The sequence below is a fragment of the Pseudorasbora parva genome, chromosome 1 (genome assembly GCF_024679245.1).
Source record: "Pseudorasbora parva isolate DD20220531a chromosome 1, ASM2467924v1, whole genome shotgun sequence".
Taxonomy (NCBI): domain Eukaryota; kingdom Metazoa; phylum Chordata; class Actinopteri; order Cypriniformes; family Gobionidae; genus Pseudorasbora; species Pseudorasbora parva.
The window spans coordinates 46459873-46479950 of record NC_090172.1 but is presented as its reverse complement, the minus strand read 5'-3'; the positions used below and the strand labels follow the sequence as shown (position 1 = coordinate 46479950).

The window sequence follows — 20078 nt, the reverse complement described above, 5'->3', positions numbered from 1 at the left end:
TACCCTGTGATCAGCTATATCTAGTCTTCTCGCCTGTCTGGGTCTAGACAATTTTCTATCTTTTTCTTTTTTTGTGGAATGATACATTTTCTAAATTAATTTATGCATATGTTCTTGACCTTGCAGTATATTTAACTTTAAAAACGATATATTATATATTTTTCCATTAGGTTTAACTATGTTTATAAATCGCAAGCACTAACAAGTAAGCAATTTAAAACATGCACAACCTTATTTGGATCTATTATGACTTTGTTCATTGCCTTTTCTTGTTTGACCTGAGGGGTTGTCTTTTCTTTTTATTCCTTAAAGGTGTCATGAACTGGCTTTTTAATTTTTTTATACTGTGGTTTTTACATTAAAAAAACATCATAACCAATAAGTAATAGGCTATTTTCTAAACTGGTTTTGAGGCTCTCTCCAAAACGCTGGGTTTGGGTGTGCCGCACTGGAGACTTGGAAGTAAACGCCCACGGCTAGGATTGGATAAGATTTGAATATTTAAAGAGCTTAAGTTCCCCTGTCAGTTCACATGAGAGAGTCAGGGAGAGGAGAGATTGAGGGAAAAGCGGCAACCGGAATGATTTTCTCGGATAATAAATCACCACCCGCGATTGATTGGGCTATTATTTTTATATTATTATTTATATATTATTATTTAAATTATTAAATAATGCGTAGAATGCGTATAGGGGCAGAAAATAGAATTAGATTCTGCTTTGAGAATTGTCCAGTGCTGATCAGTCTGGTGATATGTTTAGCTTACTACGTCTGCATTAATCAATAGCTTCTCCTGAGGCACTCAGATTTTCAAAAATCTCTGATTTGTTTCCATGAAAAAGATTAAAGCACCCTTAATCATTTTACATAAATCAATTTTGACAGATATTAATAAAGTGATTCCGTTTACCACTTCACAAACAGATATACATAATAAAATAAAGTAACCCAACAGCTATACTTGCAATTAATAGCATGTTGTTCACCAATCTAAATGTTCTGCTTTATAATCCCAATTTTTTGTCTTTAATAATGAACATTCTGTCAGGTCAGATGGGCTAAATCTCATTAACTGAGACATTTTGAGTAAAATATACAATTAGCTAACACAGTGAACATGACTAACATGAGTCAGACTCCAAAACCCCAGGCTCCAAAAAACAGTTTAAAGGGATAGTTCATCCAAAAATGATCATAAAATAAAGTTATCATTTACTTACCCTCTGGGTGTCATTTTCTGTGCTCTGCAGAAGAAAGACATGCATGTTTGGAATAATAGACTGTAACATAATCTTTTCGATTTTTGGGTGAACTATTCCTTTAAGGTGATTTTTTAGAGCAAAGAAGTGCTCTAAAATGTGCAAATTTAGACTTCTTGCTATATACATTTAAAATCAGCGGCATATTTTTTTACTTTACATGTGCAATGTAGTGCCAAATAGTATAATTTATATTTAAGAAGATTGTGTCATCAATCTCAAAGGCACACTTTGACTCATATTGACACCCTCAACTTCATATGAGGACCAAGACACAAGGATATCCTTTTAAAGTGATGAAGAAAACGATGATGTTTAGTCAACTACATTCTTTACGGTAGTTTCCCGCTGCTGCGCGCGGACTCTCTTCTGTTCCTTACGGTAAGTGCGTGTGGCTTGTGTTGGTTTTGCGATGGTCACAACTGTAGCACGCGAGAGCAGTGCGCACTACATTCAAGGCAGCAAACAACAGATTGTCTGGGAGAAAAGGTAATTAATTATTATTTCTTTGTCTTATGAAATGTTAGCTGCAATTTAAATTGTTTTACATTTAAACTCAAGCATTAAACATCGCAGTTGGTTTTATTCAATGAGAGCAAAAGTGTTATTAGGACGATTTTCTTTTTGAAGGCAGGGAGTGTGTTAGTCACATTCTCTATGTTTGATCCGATTGATAAAACCGTGAAAACAACTTACTGCAATTACACACTTGCCATATTAAAGTGTTTATCTGCTTTAAGTCTACATAAAATAGAACAAATAAGGGGCATTGAAAAGTTAGCGAATAAATCAACTTTCTTCCACACTCGGCGTGCTCCGTCCGTGCCATCCGACACAATACATAATGTGTAGCCTACTGTCTTTGGACAGTTTGTCTGTCTTAGGGGCGAACATTTTGCGTTTGTGTAATACATGAAATAGTAATATTTGAATAGTAAAGGTGTAAGTATACATTAATATTTAGGTACATTGTACCAGGCATCAAAGAGACACTTGCAGTTGCCACTCCCCCTTCGAGAGATGTCAAATCTTTACTAAAAAATATATTAAAAATCGTCATGCGATACATATACATACCTAAAGTGCCTTTGAAATCTTCCATTAAAAATAAGCACATTTTTTTGTGATTTAGGCTACTATCTTTTTTTATATACAATTCCAATCTGTCAACCTTAATTTGCAGTTCACTGAATTTCCTTTTGTTTGATGTATTGTGCGGGGTGTTTTAGGTTGAGTGTTTATATATTTCTGCAGGCAGAATTACTTTTATGATTTGCAATTGACTTTGATTACAATAATGCTATACTTAATTTCAACAGTAACTTACTATTAATCTTTAAGATAGTGTTTGGGACTGTTATTGAGATGGACAGTAATGTTATTTTGAAATCCCTTTCGTTACTCTTTATCTTTTAGTCAGCTGTTGATGCAGTTCTCTTCATTCATTTGACTAAAATTGAAATCCAGTCTTATTGTTACACTTGTACATGGCAACAGAAATCAGTGTTAACAGTCTTATCTATTTTTCATTAGCACAGAATCATATTAAAAGCACTTAATGCATCAGAGGTTAGGGACAATGTTTCGGAGGGTAAGCATAACAGTTGGTCACAAGGTCTTATTTAGCTTGCAGTGGTTTGGAATAATTGTGTAGTTATGTTTAAATGGACAGGGAATGTGTGTGTGTACAGTCTTGATGCACAGTCAAAAGTGCATATCCCTTGCAGAATCTGAAAATCTAAATCATTTTAACAAAATATAGGGATCATACAAAAGAATAGGGGGAAGGGGGGGGGGGCACTCAGTTTCAGTCAATCTCATGTCAATCTTGAGCACCTAGAGATAGTATTGCATCCTTCATATCTCCGAAAAGTCTTTAGTTTTATTATATTTATAAAAGAAAGATAGGCTGTACCGAGTCTTTCCGGAAAAAAAAACGAGCGCCTGGAGGTGTATTGTGTGGGCGGAGCTAAAGAATGACGAGCGCGCAGCTACTGCACGAGAGATTGCTAAAAGCTGTCATCCTCAAGCGTGGAAAAGAAAATGCTACTCTAATAAACAATGGCTATCAATCAGATTCAACTAATACATATATGATCCAGATTCAGATCTGGAGGATGAAATAAATTGAACAGGAGAAACAGCAGCAGCAGGACGTCCTTCTCTGTGGTATGTACTGTATTTAGTGGCCTGACAACATTTGTGTGCGTTTACTCGTGGTTTATGATGATATGATTTGGTTTATGGACTATTGTATGCGACTAAACCTTAGCAGTAGCAAGCAAAACGGTTTTGCACGTCAGATAGTGTATAAAAAAACAATGAAGTAACGTTAGCGCATTTGAATGAAGAAGCACACTTTGTGAGAACGTCCCTAGCTTAGCTTTATGTTTGGGTGGTTTTACAATAAACAAACTGACAAATTAGTCGGCTAAACAAATGTATTTAAACACACGCCATACATCGCATGCTCCATTGATAAATTAACTAACGTATACACGATCGTGTTGTTTACTGATGTTTACTCACGCGACGATAGCCAACAGCACAGACATTTGAAGCAGTTTTACTCACCGCCTGCTTCCAAAGCAGGACCGTGAACCTTTATCGCTGGGACCGCTCCGTCAAAAACACACTTCTTGTTGATTTGGTGAAGTCCTGTGACAGCAGAGACTGTGGAGATCCACTATTGCGGCACGACCGAAGCGTGATGTGATGCTTCTCGTCATTTTTGCGTTCAAATCTGTTCAAATGCAGCGCTGCCTTCCCGGAATGCTGTGTGGGCGCATTAAAGTCGTTTGATGTCACCCATAGGAATGAAGTGGAGCATGGCGCGACATAAGTGTTGCACGGACGAGTGAATCTGCACCTTGAGAGCAGTGTTTATGGCCGTGCATTTGCTCTTTCGCCTCAGTCACGCGCGCGCACCCTTCCGGGAGAAAAGCCCGTACGGCCCATACAAGGACCTTCCGCTCTGCCGACGTCAAGCGGACCCATACTCGAAAAAAACTCTCCGAAACTTGTGAGAAATCGGAAGGAGTATTTTTGACACAGAAATACTCCATCAAACGTCCAACTTAGTGTTTGAAACTTTGTCTATGTTTAGGATGGGAATCCAAGTCTTTAACAGTGTAAAAAGCTCAGTATGCATGAAACAGCATTTCACCCCCCCGTAAAGTGTTTTCTTCTGGAGCATTAGTGACTGTTTTCACTTTTTCTTAATAGTTGTGTTTGAGTCCCTCAATTGTCTGCAAATATGGATTATACAGTCACTGCTGGAAAGGGTTTAAATATGCAAAAGATGCTGGAAACTGAAGAATTTGCAGGACCTGAAGAATTTTTCTGAAGAATGTTGGGCAGTTTAACTGCTCAGGACAAACAAGGGACTTAAGAACACAGTATTAAGAATCAAATAAACTTTTGAACATTCATTGGTCATTTTTTAAGTCACCAATTTTTTTTGTCTTGTGAACTATATGTAAAAAATTGTATGTAAAATATCTTATTCAGGACAGTACTAAATAAATATATCATGCATTTTTTAAAATCCCTTTTACTTTTTTGAAATTATTCACATTTTCGGCTGTGTAAACCCAAGCAAGACTTTATTATAACTCTCACGCTCTGTTTCTTACATTATAAGTATAATATACATTTCTGATCATAGTGATAAAACAAAGCTTACTGTGTTGCAGTCAAGAATTATACATGGACAAAATAGAAATAGCTCATTTGATTACCTTTTCTTTACCTTTAACAGTTTTACAGTTTTTTTCTAAATGAAATTGGCACATAATGTGACGGTCCTCACCATATAGAATGGAAATAATAAAAACACTCTTAATTAGGTCAGTCCCCATTGATCTTTCTGACTTCTTTAACCTGCTTCACATTAATTTATAATTTTCTCTGTTCTTCAGATCTCTAGATGCATGGTGGAATGCCTATCTGAGTATTTACCATAAGACGCTGGACCATATGTTCAGAGAGTGGGATTTTGAATTCTGCGTCCATCTCATTTGACTAGAAGTAAGTTGTTTACATCTGTGTTTGTTTCATATTTCTATATAAAATTTGTAAAATAACAGCACGTTTATAATCAGGAAAATAATTTGACTGCATATTTTAAGTTTTTAAGTTTCTAAATTGTATTCCTTTACCATTAATGTTCTTCTATATAAGATCCAATGTGTAACACAAAACACGCAACACATGAAGGTGGTACTTCAAGCTTGAATTGCTCTGATGGAAAATTCCTTTTTAAGGAATGTGCATGCACAGGTCAGGGGCCTGATTGATTGTGGCAATTGTTTTAGTTCACTAATTTCATTATAATTAATTATAGAGTGTTAACACATTACATTGCATACAGCCATAATTTTGGTCACATCATGGATCAATAAAATCAGGAACCTTTAGACAGTATTGGATGAAATGCTTCCTAAAACCTCTTAGACACTGTGTGCTTTTGCTGTAGGAAAGCGCTTATGTGAGTCACTGAGGAAGATGCATCATGAAGTGAAACATTAACAGCTCTGATTGAGGTAATGGCTGTGTGCTTAGTCAAATGACCAATCATCAGTAACCCAAGGCCAGAAAAGGGCCAGAAGGAAACTTTGTTCCCATCACCGGTGATTTCAATTGTAAATTTGTAGGTATAAGGCTAGGAAGTGTGAGGGCTGTGTATTTCTATTAAAGTAGACAGAGCACATTTCCGTTTCATTCCGTTTCAAGTTGTTCTATATGCTAACAGCCTGTCATTTGATTTCGAGGTTGCTGCTGGTGAAGGAAGTATGCAGCAGGTTTTCAGGGCTATTAAGCACTATGTATCTGAAGCTGCAAATAAAAAGCCCTTTTTAGCTTCCTATTGCTTACAAAATCAGATTAAAGTTTAAAGTCTTATCTTCTTTACAACCAACCAACCACCCATCCCACCAAGCCACTTAGCTGCATCTGGCTGATTAACACGCCTATCTTTTCAGAAGCCCTCGTCTGTCGCAATCCATAAATTACTCCCTTTTTGTTCAATCCTTGTACTTGAAATCATCATATGATACTACATGACCTTTCTAATAAAACTATTTGGTATGAAGACATATTTTATTATTGTATTATGTATTATTGTACATACATACATAATTGCCTATAAGTATAACCAAAAACAGAAATGCACCTGAGCTTGTCCAAGCTTGTTTATTGAACATGCTTTAAAAAAATGTTGTTAGTGGTGGGTGATCTTCACAAAGGTTCATATTACGTTCTTATAACAATCACAATCCACGATCTGTATCTCAAGCTTCCTAATTTTGAGATGTGCTATTTAGAATATCCAGACTAGAACAAGCCTATGGACTCTATTTGCACAATTTAAAACACAGTATTGCATTAAACATTCTTTGCGCTTTGTCTCGTGGCGGAGCTCGGACGTCCACGGAAGTTTATGCTTGAGAGGGCTCGTCCACTCCTGACAGCAAAATGGAAATATTTGCTTGGCTTTCTAACATTTAAAGATGGAGAATATGTTATTGAAATATAAGTCATGCACTGAGGAAATTATTACTTTACTATTTAAATTAGAGGTACTTCAGTGCTGGGAAGATGAATGAGCATTTAAACTGGGTAATTTATGTAGTAGAAATGTGATTGTTTTTTTTTTAATTCTACACTGAAAAGCTAGGAAATGTATTTGTGGCTCATGTGGCTGGAAGAAAACAATGCCCAGAATGCACTTGCTTCGCTGCCTTACGAGGCCACTCCCAAAGCCACCGCTACTGGATCACTGGATCACTGGATCACTTGCCCACCGCGGCACCGCTCCTACCATTGTGTTCAGCTAGAGAACAAACACTGAACGAGTGTCACAGCACAAACACAGCAGGAGTCGGATAACATTCATAAAAAGTGCGAAGAGCTGATGTAAGCGTGGGCACGGCATACATTCACGCTGCGTGTTCAGTCTTGCACGTTTTGAGTTCATGCCTTCGGAAGCTTAACTTTCATAGGAATTTATTTGAAAAGTTGAAACCCTCATTTTGCTCTCCGCTGCTCCGTTTACTTGAATGCCCGCGGCTGCCCGAGCCAAGTTTTATTCTGTTTATTCTGTTTTATTCAATTATTCTGTTAAGGCACGATCATTCGAATATACTACCAGATTTCTACTGATACAAAGCTTAAAGAAGTACTTCAGCGCTGGGAAGATGAATCTGTATTTAAACTGGGTCATTAATGTAGTAGAAATGTGAAATTATTTTTTAATTTGGTGTTTTAATTAAGGTTATGCATGATAACGAAAGCACGTTAGTGCTAACCCTTCCGGAACCAATGGAGAATGCATTGCAGTGCCTGCAGTTTGAAAAAAAAAAACCTTTGTATGGAGGTCTATAAGAACGGTCTCGGACAGAGTGAAATTGGCCACAAAGAGGTAGTACTCTCCATAACTAGACTGGGTAAACCCAGCCTGATCTGCAGGCGACTTGTTTTCGCCCTGCAACTCAGCCTGGAAACCTGTACATTAATTTGTACTGCTTCTGATACACTTTTGTGGGAACAAATCACAGATTGGGTTATCCACCTGGTGTGCTATTGGCATGTTTAAAGCAATGACGGATAGAGAAACGAAGGGAAACAATCTCTTGTGGTCTGATTGGTTGAAGGACTATCCAATTGCATACAGAGTCATTTTGAATTATGCTCGTCGATCACACCTCTTGTGCAGTAGAAAATTCAGAGCAGACTCACCAGACCAATGTTCAATCTTAAATTGAGCTTGGTCTGGTGATAGCCAGACAACCACAGAATGGAACTTGACACTGATTGGAATATATATCCAGAGGCAGAATGGTTTAGAATAGTGACAGCTAGCGTAACTCTGTGCTGAATGTGACAGAAAAATCGCCCTTTTTGCACTTTGGTGGTGCGTTGCCCTATCGCCCTAATGATGAAAGTGTTATATCATAAATTTGGTTTAAATTTGGATTGCTGGGTTGGGCATCGAGAACCGGTTCTAACTTCTATTGGAATCGTTTAGAACTTTAGAAAATTTGTTTTCGGTTCCAAACATCAGTTCCAAACGCACAAGTTTTGGTTTCCATGGCCACCTGATTGCGCGCCCGCTTGTTCTTTTAGCCATGGGAGCCCAGTAAGCGGAGCTCTGAAGTGTGGATTTCATTTGTAAAAAGCCTGGGTCGGCACAGTGCAACTAGTGTTGTCAAAAATAACGATAGGCTACTGAAATATCTGAAAAGATACGATAGCCTGCTCAGTTTCTACAGTATCTATCCCAGCTGCGCTCTCCTCTCATATTCTCATTCAGCCCGGTTAACCCTCTGAACACGACGGACGCTCGTTCTGCTGGACTTTTCATTACGACAGCGTGTTAGTGTTTGTGATCGGTCTGAATTTTGCACGGGATTGCACATAATTCTACGAATCCCTGCAGATTTCGCGTTCACATCTGAAGCGCACACACACATATCGTAATAAAGCCCACTCTGACATACAAGTGCAAATATTTGCTTCTTTTTCCAGCTTATTATTGGTCAAATACACTCAAACAAATTCTCAGTGCACATTTTGAAGAGTATTAATGTGTAAACAGTCTTAAACAATTCAGGAAGAAATGAAGAATGAGTAACAGGAACAGTGTTCAGGATCCATGAGTGCGGCAGTTCTTAAAGGGACAGCAGTCATTTGTTATACAAAGTCAAACTACAAAAAGACAAACGATCACACTGCTCTTGACTGATCAACTTGTGTAACTTTAATGGTTTTATATGAAATATAATAAAAAAATAATTATATAAAAAATATCTAATTGACAGTATATGCAGCGTTTTTCCCCCCGTAGTATTGAAAATAGCATTGAATATCGATGTGACATGTTTTGACTCCACCCCTCAAAGAATCGGAATCAAGAATCGAAAAGAACCGGAATCGAAAGTAAGAATTGAAATCGGAATCGGAATCGTTCAAATCAAAACGATGCCGAAGCTATGGTTAGTATTGTAACGTAGAGGTACAGATGGTGGATAGATTATGGTTAATGATAAATAATGGTTTTATGTGATGCTTATTTTCTAATGTTTCCAGTTATTTGGCCAGTGTTTACTTTTTTTTATTTTTTACTTATCAAAGGCTTTTGATGAGGCAGATGATGTGTTTTCATTTAAAGGAGCACAGTGAAGCATTTCCCTCAATATCGGCTAATCCGATATAATCAGTCTGTCAGATATTTTGAAGGACATTAATTTGACTTAATACATTTTAAAATATTAATAGATTAAAATAATATTTCTATAAATAGCCAATTGACCCTCCACACTATTCTCTAGTGTATATGACAGGAAGATTCCTTTGGCAAGGAAAGTTTTATGCCACTTAACCATGTGAAATTGGATTCAAAGCAGTCCTTTGTGAAACAAAGTGCAAAATGGCTGTAGCCTTTAAATATAAACCAAATTGATTTTTCCCCACACATGGCCATGGAAAGAACATCCTCAACCCTTTCACTGTCAGACACAGATGACTGCACAACAGCAAAGAGGGTTTTTCATCTTCCAGGCTAATTAGCTTTGGGGGTCTTTGTCAGGAACCTCTTTAACCAGATCATTTAAATATTTTGCTGTACTAATTTCTTTTTAGAACAAAAGGCTGTCTGAATGTGCAGATTTGGCTAAATACTGAGCATTCTTTTACAGCTGCAAGTACATATCAAATGTGTATCTTCTCCCACAAGGACTTCAGTCAGTTAGGAACATAGACTGTAAAAAAATATGGACGTAGTCTCTGTGACGTCACCCATAGGATTCCGATAAGCCGTTCTGAAGCTTAAAGTAGAGACAAGCTGGGCGTTGCCATCTTGCGAGCATGTCATCGCGTGTCACTCCCGGATAACAGAAAATGGGCAAAAAGGCGGGATGTGGGCGGAGCTTAGGTGTCGCAATGACTATTGATTGCGGATAAATGGCTATCCACCTGTCACTCAAAGTAACCACGCCCTTAATTATGCAGAAATTTAAGGGTTTATATAACGTAAACAAATGAGTTATAAAATATTCACCCCCTCACAGTTGTCATGAAGGGCAAAATTAGCCGTATAGGCCAAAACCACAATTTGTAATTTTAAGATTATGAATGCATAATGATTAGTTGCTTGTTGGCTGTGTGCATAAAGGGCAGTGCTTTAGAAATGCGAGTACTTGAATGGGCATTTACCTAGTTCTGGCCTTGGAGACTTTAGACTTGACGTGTTGAATACGGCAGGATGATTTGCTTTGAAGTCACCACTGAAAAATTGTTAAACAGACTATGATTTAAACAGACACTGATTTGATGCTGTTAAATTTTGATTGAGAAATGGGCTTGTAATTTAATGGTTGAACAGTTTCTTTTGTTAACTTGGTGTTCAGTTTAAGAGAGTAAGCAAACGGCAAAGTTTGTTATTGCTCTGAGCCATCAGGGAGGAAGAGTGTGGGCAACAAATTTGTTGTGGGCGAATCAAATTATTGCTGCAATAACTGAACATTTTTGTTTGGTCAGCGTTTTTGCCAATATCATGAGGCGTTACTCAATGTTCTTATTTTTTTCATGCCATGCGTCATTAAACTCACATCACAGCTTTTGTATGTCTTACATATTTGATGTTTCATGAATGTTGTTACTCCACAATAATATCCACCATCTGACTTGCTGGAGGCTTTGTTGATTACAATGGGAACAATCTAATTTGGCCATGCCACATTGTACTGCTCGCTTGTGTTGTAGATATAACATTCTTCAGAAAATGCTATAAATAAAACTTTTTAATATTACATTTTTAAGTGAAGTACTTAATTTCAATATAATACCTCAAATCAATATAAATATTAAAAGGATCAAGACGCACGCACGCACGCACGCACGCACGCACGCACACACACACACACATATACTATTTTTTATTAATATGTTGTTTATATTATAGTACTGTCAAAATCAACACTTTAAATGAGGACTGTAAAGTGTTTGATCCATTTCTGTATATTTCAATTTCACTGTTTACAAGGTTACATAGGTCAAAAACAACGAAAAATAATAACTTTTTTGAGCATTTTAGCAGGGCAGGTAAAAATCCCCCCATTCCCCCACCCCCTTCTCGTCAACTAATGTTTAGTTGAATATTAGGGGGCAGCCCCATTACCATGTTGTAAAGTTTTAGTCCACTGAAGGCAATTTGCAGAACTCAAGTTCAGTTTATTCACAAAATCCAAAACATAAAACAAGGGTGTGGCATGGCTAAACATAAAACTTACCAACAATACTAGACAAGGACACATGAAAAACATGAGGGCTTAAATACACAAGGACTAATGACTAGACAAGGGACACATGTAAATAATGATTAAACCAGGAACCAGAGGTGGACAGTAGTGAAGTATTTTTACTTTCCAAGTAATTTTAGTTTTCAAGTATATCTACCAGTGTTCTTCTTCGGAAAATTCTTACTTCACAACATTCCAAAACATAATATTCAACTTTTTACTGCAATACATTTTATATTTAATATCATTAATACTCAATTATGTAAGTTTTACTTGAGTACAAGTAAGAAAGTACAACATTTTTACTTTAATTAAGTATTAAAAGTAAGAAAACCTTCATGAAAAATAAATATTTATGAAATATAGTGCAGTAAAAAGTATGACATTATATATTATGCTTTGGAATGTAGTGAAGAAAAACACTGGTGAATTATACATGTGCTGGTCATATAATTCGAATATCATCAAAACGTTTATTTATTTCACTAATTCAATTCGAAAAGTGAAACTTGTATATTATATTATTCATTACACACAGACTGATATATTGAAAATGTTTTCATGTTTTATTTTTATTTTGATGATTATAAGTGACAACTAAGGAAAATCCCAAATTGAGTATATGGCTCAACTCATTGAGACTTTTTTCCAAGATGGCTCCTGTCTGTATACGTGTAATGGACTTTCTTATTAAGTATTAAGTATCTTCTTATTAAACTGTTTGTACACTTACAAAGTTATCAATGCTTCGGTTTGCATATAGGGACTAGAGTGCGGATCGGGCTGCATTTTTCTGTCCGAGCCCGACCCGCGTCCGACAGAGCAGTAACCGAACCCGACCCGAGCCCGACAGGCATTCAAATATTTATGTCCGAGCCCGACCCGAGCCCGACAGTTAAAATCTATTTTTTCCCCTCATATACTAATGACACGCACGTTTGTTTGTGTGGAAATCCCGCTTTTATTAAGCAACTGTAAGGAAGGCATTCTGAAGTGTTTACAGACGAGCGCATCAGCGCGCACACGGGGCATCAAACGTTACACAGAGCCCAATCAAAGAGCCAACTGAAATTAAATGAACAAAGGTCTGCTAAAAATGGCCCAAGCTAACAGAACAAAACATTAACGTAACACAATTTAAATGCTTATTGAAATGAAAGTCATCTTCCCAATTTTCTCAAACTGTGGTTCCTAAACTGCAACATGGCATGGGATCTATTTACATAATCTATCCATCAAAGTTTAGGCTAATCGAGGTTTTATGTAGAAAAAGGATTGCATCAACTGCGGATGGCTTCAAGGCTGTCCTGCTGCCAGCAGCGCTGAAGTTGCGCTCACTGGAATGACAAGGATGCCGCGGGCAATGTGCACGCACGTGTTGCGAGTTGTTGTCACGGCGACATAAACAAATTTCCGCATGCAGGAAGACGGATGTTAGGGTTATATAATGCATGTATTTTAATCACAAAAACAAACCATTGCATCAAGTTAAACAGGCCCATTGGCTACTTGCATAATAAGCAGTTTTAAATTTAAAAGGTTCAATGCCTTTTCGCGCTGACGTGACCGAGCCCGACCCGAACCCGAACGTCATTTCTAAATATCTGTCCGAACCCGGCCCGACCCGTCGGGTACCGTCGGAACCCGTCGGGCTCGGGTCGGGTATCCATCCTCTAATAGGGACCCTTAGAGGTTTTTAGAAATAAAACTCTTTACATTCGATTTTCATAAAAACGCATCCCAGAGAACGATCAACTCGGTAACCATGTGTTAGGTTCATTTTTCATGTTTTCATGTTGTCCTTTAAATGTAATTAGTCAAATAAATCAACATTTAATGATATTCTAATTATATGACCAGCATCTGTATACTTTAAAAATAGACTTGAGTAGAAACTCAAAATACTCCACTACTGCAATGAACCAATGAGAACATGACAACACATGGCAGGATACCATAAGGGCAAGGGAATCACATGGCAAACCAGGAAACGAGACCGTGAACAGGGCAAGCTAAGAAACATGATGGTGAACATGACAAAATAAGAACATGAAACCAAGACACATGTGACACATGATATTTCTGTATCTAAAATTACTGAATTGTTTTAATACAATTTAAGCGATAAATAAATACATTGCAGTGCCGTGTTATTTTGAGGACTAACTGTGGTTTGTGCCGTTTGTGCTCCAATAATACAGAATAAAGAAAATGCCATCAGCTTAAAATGGTTAATTTCAAAGTTTGCTATTAACGGTGCTTAAACTTTTATACTGAAAGTGTCTTGTAGACATAATGCAGCTACTTTCAGAGGTAGTTCTGAAGAAGGTGTCATGAAAAGCTCTTCAAATCAGTATAACAGGCTTGACAGTTTAAAGCATCAGACTCTCAGATTCTCTCTAAAAGAGTAGGTTCTGCTCACAGCTAATGACTCTATGCTGAAGGCATTGCATCATAATAATGTAATACAACTGCTTTCTTTGACAACTTAAATGGAACCTACATAATATAGTGCAGTGAAACATTGACTAACATATTGATTAGATATTTAACAAACCTTCACCTCCATCTCATCATTTTCTGTGAGCTAGATGCAATTGTATCATTTTAAGGAAGACTCTGTACTTCAAATTTGTGCTTGGGGTGAAATGTTTAATCTGTCAGATCCCAATTCATGTAATATGCATGACTATAAATCCCACCCAGATCTGCACTGACCTTTCTTTTCTGCTGAGTACGAGAGTGTGTTGTCATGGCGAAAGCTTGACTGATGTGTAGACATGAGATCAAGATGTTCATCTCTGCTGTTGGGGATCTGAAATGTTTGCCGTAAAAGGTTCTCCACATTCAAACTGTGCTATTTTCGCAAACCTCTTCATAATTTGCAATGGATGCAATGTTTTCTTAAGCAGCAGGAAGCAGTTAATGACTAGATTACTGCCAAACTGTTTGTTTAGGGTCAAGACGACTGTCACAAGAAGGTTACCAAGCAACAGGCAAAAAAGCTACATGTTTTGCCATTGCTGGGTAGTATGTGCATGTAAAATCTATTTGAATTAAGTTATTGAGAAATTAGGTATTGTTGGCCTGTTGAAGTTATTTTTAGCCTAATTTAGTTTGGGCGAGGTAGTCGAGTGAGAGAAGTGGGAGGAGCGAGTGAGCGAGACCAGTATGTGATTGAAGATGAGCGTCGCCTGTGAGGCACATCGGTCTCAAATCCTCTCATGAGGGAGCTCGGAGGCATATAAGGACAAGCGATACCAGAGAACGTCGAGAAAGGACCACGCCTGGACTTTATGTCATGGTTTTGTTTATGTTTTATTATGTGTGCAGGCAGTCGTCAGTGAGGGGCTGTCTGCGTTACTTTTGTTTATTTATTTATTAAAGTTGTTTGCCGGTTCCCGCCTCCTCCTTCCCTGAACATACAAACACATACAGTAGTATAATAAATATACCATTAACAAAACTCAACGATAAACCACTTTATATGTCTAATGTTAAATATTCTTAATTTTTGGTATACTTTAAATAATGAATACTATTATGTCTATGATATTTGAAAACTCTTCCTTTAAATTTGATTATTTGCTTTTTTTCTTCGTGATGTTTCAAACCCATAGGTCTTATGCACTAAGGTGATTTTTGCCCAGATTTTTCCCCAAGAGTCACCAAGAGTCAGGACTAGCCTGCAGATTTTGGTTAGTCTTATTTGACAGATTTCACTGAAAAATCGCTTAGTGCATGATGGGCAAATGTGTTTTTTAGCTTTAGACTATGACACCGTTCAGTTGAAGGATATCAATTATGTTTTAGATTTTGAGCCGATTTTAAAACTATTATTATTATTATTATTATTATTTCTGGTTTCACAGAGAGGGTTTATTTTAGTTAAATTACACAGCAAAAATCCCAGTGTTAAATTAACACTTCACACTCAAGTGTTAAAAGTAACTCTGAAGAAGTGTTAAAGTTAACAGTGTTAAAGTGAGATAATTAAGAGATTAATTAAGTGATAATTGACCATTAGTGATGACATATGATGTTAACAAGCAGAATCACTGAAGGAAAGAGTCACAATTTTTAAGTCACCATTATGGTCACCAGCTTTAGTTGGGCTCTTGACCCTTGACTTTTTAATATAAATTTTTGTCTGCCTGCTATAACTGTGTTCAGGACACACATTTTGTTATGGCAAAGAAAGCACAGAGAAATCTGTTCAAGAGTTAAATTGGTTTTGATTAACATTATTAACATTATCAGCTGGTGTGTGGTGAGAGTTCTGGCACAATATGGCTGCCGTCGCATCATCCAGGTCGGTGCTGCACATTGGTGGTGATTCCCCCTTCTATATGTAAAGCGCTTTGGGTGTAAAAAAGCGCTATATAAATGTGATGAATTATTATTATTATTAACATAGTCATCATTTTAGTGACCTGATAAACTAATATCATTCTGAAACCAATCTTCAATTGTATGGGGCATGTGTTGATTTTACATTATTGATTACAACAGCTCTGTGAAGTTAAAAGGATGAGATTCTGCACAAAAAAGTTTGCAACTACTTTGTTGCTACACACACACACACACACACACACACACACACACACACACACACACACACACACACACACACACACACACACACACACACAGACAGAGAGAGAGAGAGAGAGAGAGACAACAATAATCAGCGTATGAATCACAAAAATGGTGACAAACAGCATATCAGATACAAAGATTAACTCTGAACATTTTATAAAGTGTTTTATAAATGATTGCTTCTGTTATAATTACAGAAAATGGTAATTAAATTAATTAAAAATATATTTACAAAGGACATGAATTTATATTTAATATAAGTATGTACTATGTAGCTAAGTAAAATACCTTTGCTCATGCAGCAATATAGAGTACATTGTTGCTGAGTTGTGCAGTAGCGATGTATGTGGGCAGGTTATAGTGCAGATGGAGTCTCAATTATTCCAGAGAGACTAGTAATGAAAGCGGGTGAATGCTTCTTGATAATGGTAGTAAAGTTAAGAAGCCGCACATTGTATTGGTCATGAGGGAAAGTGGAGGATGAGGGCTGAGATGGAGAGTTATTCAGTGATGTCATGCAGCATCTTGTCTTACAAATTTCCTGCAGTGCAAAGGCTAGTTCACAGACGCCTGCCAAAACTACAAAACTTCAAACTTCTGGGATCATTGCATTTATACGAGTTGCCATTTCTTGGTGTTTTGCATAAAATTTTCAATCGCCATTTATCGAGTCATGTTTAAACAGTCCGATATGATTTTCCATGTTACATGGAACAATTGCACACCTGCATTTATTTGTATATAAAAGACAGTAAAACAGTAATTTTGTGAAATATTTTTGCACAGTTTTATAATTACTTTATTCTTTTTAAATCTCCTGTGATTGCATTGGAGTCATTACTTTAGTCTTCAGTGTCACATGATCATGATTCAGAAATCATATGCTGCTCAAGAAACATTTCTTATTTTTTGTCAATGCTGAATGCAGAAAAACATTTGATAAAAAAAAGAAGGAAACCGTGATCTATTTTTTGCATTTATTAAAAATAGAATTCTTTTGTAAAATTATAAATGTCTTTACTTCACTTTTGAGCAATTGCATACTTACTAAATATTTCAAACAAAACAAAGTCCAAATTTGTGAATGATTGTTTGAAGCAATATGTTTATTGAGGAAAAAGCATGGGAAATTAGCGCTGTCATAAAAAAAAAAAAAAAAAAAAATCTAATTCAAACAGTTTTATAAAAGCTATTTATTTGTTGTAAAGTGTAATAATCATCTCAGAAAAAACTAATTCTTCTGTCAGGCGCAGTTGAAGTAACTGGGACAAATGCTGTCAATGAGTATGTAGATGATGTTTTTTAATGAAAATGTAAAAATGCAGATTGTTTCTGTCATGGGTAGGTTTAAGGACAGTGTCATTATGCCAACATTATCTTCATAACTTCTTATGAAATAAAAAGTTTATCCCCTTTACAAAAATGTACTTTCCTCTCTTGTCAACATTATAGCTTAGTGCATGTGAGTGCGGCGAGCGCTCTTCAGTGGTGAAGGCACACGTTGTGTACGTCATATAAGGACGCACACTCAAAAGTAATCCGGTCAGGTCGTTTACATGGTGAAATTTTTCGTTTGATTGATTCATGAAAAGGTTTATTCCACCCCATTTTTTTCGGTTTGGGCATTATTATTCCGATTGAGGTGTTTATATGGAGCATTTTCATTCTGATTGGACTTTTAAACCGATTACAGCGCTCCATGTAAATGCACCCGACTGTAAAAAAATGCGCTATGGGGCACAGGAGCCAAAGGAGGCCTAGAGTGAGACAGTCTGAAGAAGAAAGGACACGTTTAAACTTATAACCTCTGCTTTATCAACGTTTCCTTTATTTGTGGTTCTGCCTTCCCCCTTCAAGGTGGCCTAGTGTTCAAGCAGACGAGATGAACGCGGCTGTTCAGGGGCGTAGCACCAAATTTTGGGCCCTGGGTACAAACCATCTTGCTGGGCCCCCGTACCATGTATGTGTATGTATAGAAAACGGACTTCCCTGCCTTGGGCCCTGGTTACTCAGTACCCTTTATCCCCCCAGTCCCACGCCCCTGCGGCTGTTACATATACCCCAGACCGGGAAGAACCTAAGTTCCAGTTTAGATTCCTTTTTGCCGTCATCAGTTCTTGGTTGAATAAAAATGTATGTTAATCCGGCCTCTGCCTCTCTTGTGGTTGTGTTTTGTGGTAGCTTAAACCTCTCCTTACACTGGGGACGTGTCACAATACCCATATTGTAAAAGTGAGAAAAGTCAAAATACCTGGGCCCTCATTTATCAACAGTTCTGTGCGTAGTGAGTGCGTAAGAACAGTTTCACGCAAAGTGTGGGATTTACCAACTTGTACTTATACGTAGAAATGTGTGTAAATATAAGCACACATCTGAACATGCTTACTCAGAGAATCTAGTGGTAGAATAGTGATACTACACATAAAACAGCATGTAAAGGGTTACTTCAGCAATTAACATATGGCTTTGTATCAGTAGAAACCTGGGAGTATATTCGAATGATTGTGCTAAATTTATTTGACACTAAATTTATATAATTACGCATTGTGTTTAAAATGACTATATCTTTATCTATAGATTATTTATAGATAGATAGATAGATAGATAGATAGATAGATAGATAGATAGATAGATAGATAGATAGATAGATAGATAGATAGATGATATATGGATATATACCCTTACGAAACAAAAATATATTGCAATATATTTGAAAATATCATGCAATATATTCACATATATGGGATTTAATATTTATATTTTCCAATATATTGCAATAAGCGGCAATCATTTTTTTTGGTGCAATATATTGCATGAATATATAATATATTTTATAATGCCATCAATATATTATTCCATATATTAAAATATATTTCAAGAAAATATATTGGTAAATATATTTTCCTTTCGTAAGGGTATAAATAGATATAAAGTCATTTTAAACACAATGCGTAATTGGTTTCAAACCCTAACAAAGACAGTTGTGACAAATGTTGGATGCAATTATTTCCTTGGACCCAACCCACAGTTCCCTTACTGAAATCCTCAACAAGCCAAAATAAAATTGGGCTTGCATGCTATCGCTAGTTTTCTAAACAGAATTGGAGCCAAAGAGTGCACCCACATCGCCATAAAAGCACCATCATAAACCAACAAATTTAATTATGTAAATAGAAAAATGCTTCATTTTGTTCTCTGCTAGACAAATAATCATTTGTGTTGCAAATGTTGTTGTTGTTAAATGTCATTGTCGTCATTGTCATTGACATCAACGTCAAAATGATTGACTCATTTTGTGTTTGTGAAGTTCATCTTTTTGCCATAATTGCGGTGAGGGAAAAAAAAAAAAATCTTGTGATTTTTTTTTTTTTAAAGGGGTGTGTTGTCACCATATATGGTTCATTGGAGGCGTTTCTGAATGCTAATGACTGTGAACGTGAACGAGCATGGCACTTACGCACATGTGGGATTTATCAACAGCGATTGCATACTCATGTGCGTAAGAACTGTGTACGCACGTTTGATAAATACGGATTTTCTTGTACTTAGACAAATTCTAAATTTCAGTCATACGACGAAATATAGAACCTTTTCTACGCACTTTTGATAAATGAGGGCCCTGAATAATTCAACCAATATTTATGAATTGGCATTTGGCAATCTGATGTAAAATTCTAGTGCATTTTTTTCAGTTGTCAGTTCACAGAGTTTAAATGTGTTGGCAAACTGCTGTGATTAAGCAACATGTTGTAAGCGGATGGCTAATGGAGAATTAAAATGTTTGCCCTCTGTGCGCTTCATAAAACCCTCTTTGAACGTAAAGACAATGACATAGAGGAAATGAGATGCTTAACATTTCAATAGAGGACACATCATTATTAACAGCCAGCCTCAAATAGCTGATTAATGATTAGAGAGGCAT

The 20078-nt window shown here is 36.7% G+C and overlaps 1 protein-coding gene across 1 annotated transcript in view; it reads left to right on the top strand.

Annotated features, from left to right (window-relative positions):
* Positions 1 to 1663: 1663 nt before the first annotated feature.
* The window catches only part of tp53i11a (tumor protein p53 inducible protein 11a), a 38609-nt gene continuing 20194 nt past the window's right edge, over positions 1664 to 20078 (top strand). Inside the window, exons 1-2 of the mRNA XM_067451295.1 lie at positions 1664 to 1748; positions 5180 to 5288. The gene's annotated coding sequence lies outside the window, so the exon portion shown is untranslated. The remainder of the gene's footprint in view (positions 1749 to 5179; positions 5289 to 20078) is intronic.